This window comes from Pogonomyrmex barbatus, unplaced genomic scaffold, assembly GCF_055798465.1.
Source record: "Pogonomyrmex barbatus isolate J1 unplaced genomic scaffold, ASM5579846v1 scaffold1, whole genome shotgun sequence".
In the NCBI taxonomy this organism is placed as follows: Eukaryota; Metazoa; Arthropoda; class Insecta; order Hymenoptera; family Formicidae; genus Pogonomyrmex; species Pogonomyrmex barbatus.
This window is the reverse complement of record NW_028297098.1, coordinates 18,523,914-18,532,227: the sequence shown is the minus strand read 5'-3', so window position 1 is coordinate 18,532,227 and position 8,314 is coordinate 18,523,914.

The following is an 8,314-nucleotide window of genomic DNA, read 5'->3' as shown; positions in this document are numbered from 1 at the left end:
TAAATCGGTTTGATTCGATTGAGATTAATAACGCTACGTTACCCGGACGTGCATTCGACGTGAGTTTTTCCCGTCGCAGCGCTGTCACGTGTTTTACGCATCATTTGACGCTATCATTAAAATTGTATTAGACGAGATTTATTCTGAATTTATAATTTTTGCTGTGTACAATAAATCTGCATGACGTCTGTATCTTGATGACGTCATAGATATGATATCGATACAAGAGAAAATGACATATTGATGTAGAAAGAGTCGTATAACTTTTAGATACATTATTGCAGATGCATTATTGAGATTGGTTATTATTAAAGTTGACACGTACTTTTTTTTCATACATTATACAACAAACTCGATGGCATTATGCAAATTAAAGAGCAAAGCTTCAATAAAATTTCGCTACTATAAATTTATTTTATATTTATTCATTATTTATTTATTTTTATTCTGACTATCAAGAATTTATTTAAAACAAAATAAAAATTTTTTTGTATTACATAAAATTATTTTCTTATATTTTTTTGTGGAGGATATATCAATATTTTTGTCATCGTTTGATTAATCGTTTTTGAAACGTCAAAAAAACGTCAGTCATGTTAGAGGGCTAGGTCAACGACGTGGCAATTCTGAATGAGCCTTTACTTCTGTCACCATAGATATCGTGTTACATCAGTGCACCGGCCACGGCGTGCGTTAAGGCACCTAATTACACGTTACGTTCGACCCACACACACGCACACGCGAGTAAATTACCGAATGGTAATACTCTCTGCCGCTGGCTACCTTGAGGGACAGACTGAAGGAAAGTGGGTGAACTCGACTCGATTTTGCGGTGAGAAACCGGTGCGTTGCTCGCTCCACCTGTCTTTCTCCATTTTTCCTTTCCCACTTGCAACTGGAATTCGCATTGAATCGAGATTAGCCGAGATTCATCTCGGATTCGTATGACGCCCGCGCAAAGCTAAACTTGTCCAGCGATCTCACGAACAGCGAATTTATTTCTAAGACTCATATCAGGGAACACCCACAACTGGAAAAATTAAGTCCACTTATTTCTATCTTCAGCTGTCCTTGTTATATACCTTGTTTTTTTTTTTTTCGCTTGCTCTCGACGAAGTTGATATATGCCTATTTCATTCTAATTCGAAAATATAACAATACGCAAATCAATCAAATGGATATAATTAATTTGTAATGGAGATAATTAATTTTTAATTGCCAAAAAATATATAACAAGTTGAATATTTGTCAAAATTATATAATCTAAAAATAAACAAGAAGGAATAATAGAAATATGTAAATATCTTTTTATTACCTTAATTATCTTTTCTTAATCTAATTATTTTTTTATTGTCTTAATGAAGATAAGTTTCAAGATAATTTTTATCTTTACTGCAGAATATTAACTTAAGAAAATCTTACCGATGCAGTCAAAAGACTAATCGCAACGCACAGATAACTCTGCGCACGTCTAATGGAGATAAAAACACTCGACGGTAACGATATGATAATGATATTTCAGCAAACATGAGCGATTTAAAAACATACGTAAATACATTGTCCTCGATGAGAATGGGGTTCCGTTTGCCGTGCCGTACGAAGTTATACATGGCATGCGAGGTCGCAGATATAATCTAAGCGCGATCGATTTAATGTTCCGGTGGAAAAGAGCGCGTGCCATTTTGCCAGATAAGCCGACCGAAATCAAAAGTTCTCGCGCAATATGCTAAGCACGTAATCAAAATATAAGCGGAGTGTAATTCCCCATAATTTAAAAATTTGCATGAAGCAACGTAGAAAGTATAAAAAATGCTTGAGATTGTAAAAAAGCAACATTGTTAAGATATTAAACTTCTATATATAGAACCCCAACCGAGGTCATTTGTTAAATAATACATCTACTTTCAGACAAAGATGATAGCGCGCTATATATAAGCGCACAGGTTTAAAAATAATAATGATGCATGAAATTTTACTATATCTTAAAGAATTCAATCATTTGCAATATGATTTTTCTGTTACCAAACGAAGAAAGATTGCACCGGAGGATAATTCTTTTATTATTATATAATTCTTGCTGTCGTTTTATTATTCCCTCATTATTCTCCCATCTTCTATCTCGCAATGTAAGACAACAATGCGCAGTTATGAAAATTACAAAACATAGAGAAGTGTGCAATTAGCCATGGTATAATGTTATTAGAAAACGTCATAGCGTAATGCAGGTAGAAAGATGTATGTAGAAAAGATATCGTAGATACATTATCTTGATACGACGCCACTGACAACCGTATTATCCGCTTTTGGATAGCGCGGAACAATCCGGTTCAAGGACATTGCAGGTACTAGGTTACGCAGGCCACGGTCATCGTGATCGTATTGCACACGTGTGACACGATGCACCTTGTACAAACTCAAATCGCATCGATTCGATCCATTAAGTGCGAATCTTCAGTGAGTCGCGCGGCGCCACGGCAAAATACGCTGAGAATTTTTCGATCTGATCTCACGTGCCCCTTGAAATTTTAACACGATCCGTTGTTCTGTATCTCTTGTTTATTATTTTACTCGAATCTGGATTTTTTAAAATTAAGCGGCATCTCGCAATTTTAGAAATATGTGAAGACATAATCTCGCGATTTCAAAGCAGCACGTAATTTCTCATATCTGTATGCAGTTTCTATACGTTTCTATATGTTAAAATGGAAAGTTTATTTCTATTTAGAAATTTATACGATGCTTCAATGATAATATTGTATTCATAAAATTGCAATTTTCAAAGGTTAGTACAATTTAAAAGTGTGGAACAGACTGAAATAAATGTGCAGATATGAGTTAGCTAAATATACAATTGCGTGCAAACAAAACACGTTTCGATCAATAAAAGTAGCATACTTGATAAAACTGAAGCATACAGTTCGTGAACTAAGGAACTGTAAAAATCTAGTAAATAATAAATCGATCAATCTAATTTTTGTGTCATTTTTATCAAAAACATTTGCTAATCTTTGTCATTAATTTATTTATAGTTTATCCTTCTCATTAATTCTTCTTTAAAACGCACAAGAAGCCGAAATGTATATTTTATATTTTCCTTATGAGAACAATAAAATAGAAATTTTCAGATAAGATTTTATTTAATGTCAGACAAATCTCCGACAGGATTTATCAAACAAAAACATTTTCTGACTAGATAAGAAATAAACTTAGTGCGTAAGATCATAAAGATATATTAAGTATATCATATCAGATTTTGAAAAATTTATTCTCGTGAAACGTAAGCTTAGGTCTCCATTAATTAAACGTAAAAGATTCAACTAACCTTAACGTCGAAAGCCTCGACGGGAGTTCGCTGCACACCGTTCATCTTCCAACAGGTTGACAGTATCTCGATATTGGATTAACTCACAGTCTTTAGTTCTATTTGTATGTCCTGTCCACTGTCAGGGATCGTTAATAAGAAAAACACAATGTCACTTTTCACTCCGCGATTGACAGTTCACGACAGTTCCCGAAACATTGATAAACGTCATTTCGATTATCACTCGAAAATTCAAACATTTCTCCACGCGCGGTCATGCGCAAAGATTTCATGAATCCGAATTCGCGAGTCTCACGAACATCCGCGATTAGCTAACTATGCGATGTATTAATATTAGTGTCCGGCATTGAATCACTCATCCGTCGCGATAGGACATGTTGGAGGGACGTCGCCGTGACATTTAAGCGAGGAACGCGCGTTTCCGTCTGCAAGACGCGTGATTTGAAACGCGGCGTCTCGAGGACGCGCATGCGCGCCGCGACGTTCGCGAGCACGTGCTATCTCGGAGCACGCGTTTGTTTTTGTCGAGCTGAAGAAACTATGTATGTTGAAAAGCGAGCCGAAAAAAGAAATACGTATTGTTAAAATAATACATATTAGAAAAATGTAATTTTTCTTTTCTTTCAAATAATATAATTTATATTATTAATAATTATTTTTTATTTCTTAATCATAAACTTCATTTTTGATAATTCTTTTTAAAATATTTCTACATTTGTTATATTATCAAAAATATAAAAATATAAAATAGATTAAGGAGAGCATATGATAATTATTTTAGCAGCAATGAAATTTTGATTAATATTTTTTTGTAATGATTGCTTAACAGATAATTGATTTATCAAATTAAAATATTTTTTCATCAAATTAAAATAACAAATTAATTGATATATAGTGTAATATATTATTTAATATAATTTTTTTCAAATATGATCAACTTAAAACTTACGGCAAATAGAAGAAATTATTTAAAAGAAATATTTAAACAAGAAATTAAAAAACTAGGTGTGCCTTTTTTCAATAATACAAGTATAATGCATATTTAATTGCATTATTAAAAGCAGTTTTTATATGTATCATTGATATTCTAATTTATTCATCATAATATTCCATCTAATATTTCATCTGTAATATTTCATTTCTTATTTAAGATATATATTATTATAAGAACGTGTCAAAAGAATATCTAATAATTTGTAATATCTACTGGCAATTATAGATTCTGATATCTTTGACATTGAATAGCGAAAGTGTTTTTGAAGTCACTATCAATGACTTTGTAAGAAATATTTTTTATTATTCTTTCTTTTATTGATGCTTTCTAAAAACTGCTTATCGCAAAATGCTTGCATGCGTTCATGATCTTTATCTATTTATAAACGATGTGTCATCATCGACGTTTCGTAGAATTGAACAATCACTGTCAAATCCAATTATCTCTTTATTGTTATATTCGTACCTCCAACGCAAACAAAAACTACTGATTTTTTCAATGTGATAGAGTTAATGTCCTTGCTACTAACATCATAAATAAAATCTAATGCTACAAAAATAAAAATAGATGTGCAGTAAAACATAATTATATAAACATCTCTGATATATATATATATATATATATATATATAAAGTATATCAATAATATTATTTCAGAGATGTTTATGCAATTATCTTTTTTTATTGTGTGCGCATCTATATTCTTGTAGCGTTAGATTTTATTTGAGATGATAATAGCGAGGACATTAATTTCGTTACATTAAAAAAATCAATAATCAATAGTTTTTATGTATACGCGAAAATTTGAAGTGTTTGAATATCTCGCGCATTACACGTTCGCGAGAAAAGCGCGAAGTATCAGAGGCGCAAAATAACTCATCCGCGGCTGCGGGAGGCCTAATGAAAGGATTCTGAAAGGAAAGACGCGAGAGACTTTCAGGAAGACACGCTCTCGGATACTGCTCGAAAACCCGTCGATGTATCCGATGTCTGAGGGGGAGTACAGAACAGGTTTAAGAACGCCGCTGCTGACCGAACTTCAAATCCGTTCTTCTACGGCCGCAGTCAGAAACGATGCTTCGAAATCGATTCGTTCCTTTTCGCAGATCCACGTTCGAGAATCGGAACTATTCGTAATTTCGATGAGTTTTGATTTCGACACTACGAGCAAGCCGAAACCGATATTGGGTTCTGTCAACGGCGACAAATAGATCGATGATTTTGAATGTATATATCGGATTATAAAATTTGAATCATGATACACCGATAGGTAAAAATAACAACATAATTTCGGTGAGACGAATTTTAAGACACGAATTCGATGTTATATAAGATAAGATAAGGAAATATATAGATAAGATATGGGAAATGTATATCCTTACGTAAATTTTTGTAGTTAAATATAGAGATTACCGTCTTGTTTCGCTGTAGTGTAGAAATATGAACTCACCGAAATTGTACCGGTTTCGATTCCCGGTTTCTAACACGCAGGTAACGCGAATACGACTATCATGCGTGACGATGTCCTGTATGCACCACGCAACAGCTGTGCATTGTAAAAATAATCGTATGGGATTATAGAAAGGACAGTCGTCACACGAAGAAAGTCTTCACTATGCAAATTACACTCGTCGAGAGGCAGAAATATCTCTAAAATATAGCTTATTATCAACGCACGTTTCTCGTGAAAGTAAGCAGTTGAATTTATAAAAATAAAGAGTACTCGCGTGCGGAAAAATTAAATAAACCGACAAAATTGCCCGAAGTCAGAAGGTCACCCGTTCCGTTCTGTCAGAATTTAATTTGACTCGTATTTCTTTCCCGAAAGTTACAATCAGCCCGCATGCAGGGCACGAGTGTTAATCCTCGCAGATTTTTCATTCACTTCAACCCTTGACAGAACTCACTCACTTTCCCATGATATACCATTTATAAAAAAAAAAAAAAAAAAACACCCCGCATATAAAAGAAAATTAAATTTCCCGTAAACGAGCCCTCGTGTCATGTTGACCGCGTGGGATCGAGTTCGCGGATCGTTCGGTCGCGTTACGAAGCGTCGTGAAGCGGTGTTCCGGAGATTCCTCTGGGGATTCACAACCCCCGGCACGCGGGACTCGCACGGGATCCGTCCATTTACGAGTGCAAGGGGTGAGAGGGGAGGCGCGACGAAGCGCGAAACGAATGCCGGGCTCCGATTTCACCTCCTGCCGGAGGACAACCTGGAGTGAGAACTCGCGAGTAATACGCTGAAACGCACGGCGCTGTGGCACGTGGCACGGTCGTCGCATGTCCTTAGCTCGCTCCCTCGCCTCGCTCGCTCGCCCGCTCGCCTAGCAGGACCACCGCTCGCGCTCGGCACCTAACGCGTGCGGCGGCGGCAGCGGGAACGCGTGCAGCAGCAGCCGGCGTTCGGGCGCTCCGCGTCGCGACTGCCGGCGCGCGGCGCGGCTAAAAAACCATACGATGACCTCATCCGTACCGGCGGTGCTCTCCTCCTGCCTATGTCCCTGCCGCTACTAACCATCCTGAAAATGTCGCCGTCGGCGCCGACGCCGCGCTGCCGTCTTCCGCAGGTTGCCGCGCCGCGGATACCGCTTATCTGCCGGCGTAGCGGACGTGAGCGCGAAAAGGATGCGAAGTTTTGAAAATCAAAGTATTTAAAAAAATCAAAGATTTTTCAGAATCGGCATTGAGAGACCGTGGAGACCTCTGTCTTAGATGAATTCTTGTTCATCCATATTATGACTAAAATATTGAGAGGTTTGCAATGTAATTGTGATATTTATAATCAGGAGAATTACTTGCGGGTCTTTATAGAACGATTTTTTTTTTTAATAAAAATAAATAATTCGTTTGATGTGTAATTAGATTTGTACTTCAGAGTGCAGGTACAGTCAAGTGCAGATACTTCTATTTATTGTAAATGTTTAAGAACCAAATTGCAAAATCCGATTGGAATCTTCATAGCTTTATAACAAAAAGTCTTATGTAAAAATATTACTTCTATATGATGAAATATGGTTGAATTCGAACATGTATTTGTGTACATAATTATCTATAAATAAGGAATAATCTTGAAGTTGGTCTCTCACTCCTGCGGATTCTTAAATAAATTTAAAAAAAATTTTCAAGGCAATTTAATAATTTTGCATACCGCTCGTCAACTTTTACGCCTTATAAAAATTTATATAGTTTTAGCTTAAAAACAATCAGGATAGGCTCGTCATTTTTTTTGAATTTCCAAATATTATTATGGAAATAAACGAAACACAAGATAATAATTCCGAATCAATTTAAAAATTAGCTTGAAATTTTTACTTGCACTTAAAGTATTTTTTTTATTAATGTATTGATTAACTCTCAAATCGAATAGATTTAACTTTCTGCAAAGTCTTGCCATTATTATCGCAATTAAGAAATTAAAAATGTCTTTTAATATCACGTCGTATTAGTGATAAAAAAATTTAGCGATGATTATCATTTCTTATCGCGGAAATTCTTTTGTCCAGCTTCGTTGTGTAGACATCGAATATGTACAGTAATGTCTATTTGTTTTATATTTAATATAAATAGACAATTTAGATATTTCTCCGTTATCATCCGTAATTGTATTGACTGTTTTCCTTTCCCACCGTAATATCGCTAAACGGCATTAATGTACAACATTCTTTAGAATTGCACAAAATTAACATTTTTTAACGTTACTTATTGGCATAGTCCTTTTTCTAAAATTTCATTCACAAAGCAAAAATTTCATTAGAAGTAAAATAGCAATAAATTAATTAATAAATAAGTAATCTTCTTTAAAAAAGAAATCGTATTTTGACTTTTTTCAGATATAAAATCAATACAACTTGCTTTAATAAATATATAGTCTCTTTCCTCCAATTTTTCTATAATTTTACAAATTTTTGTGTATTTTTATATGTAAAATATACTGAGAAGGAAAATTGTCGCCCAAGTCTTATTTTTTTTAGTTCATAGTTTTTTGATATTTGG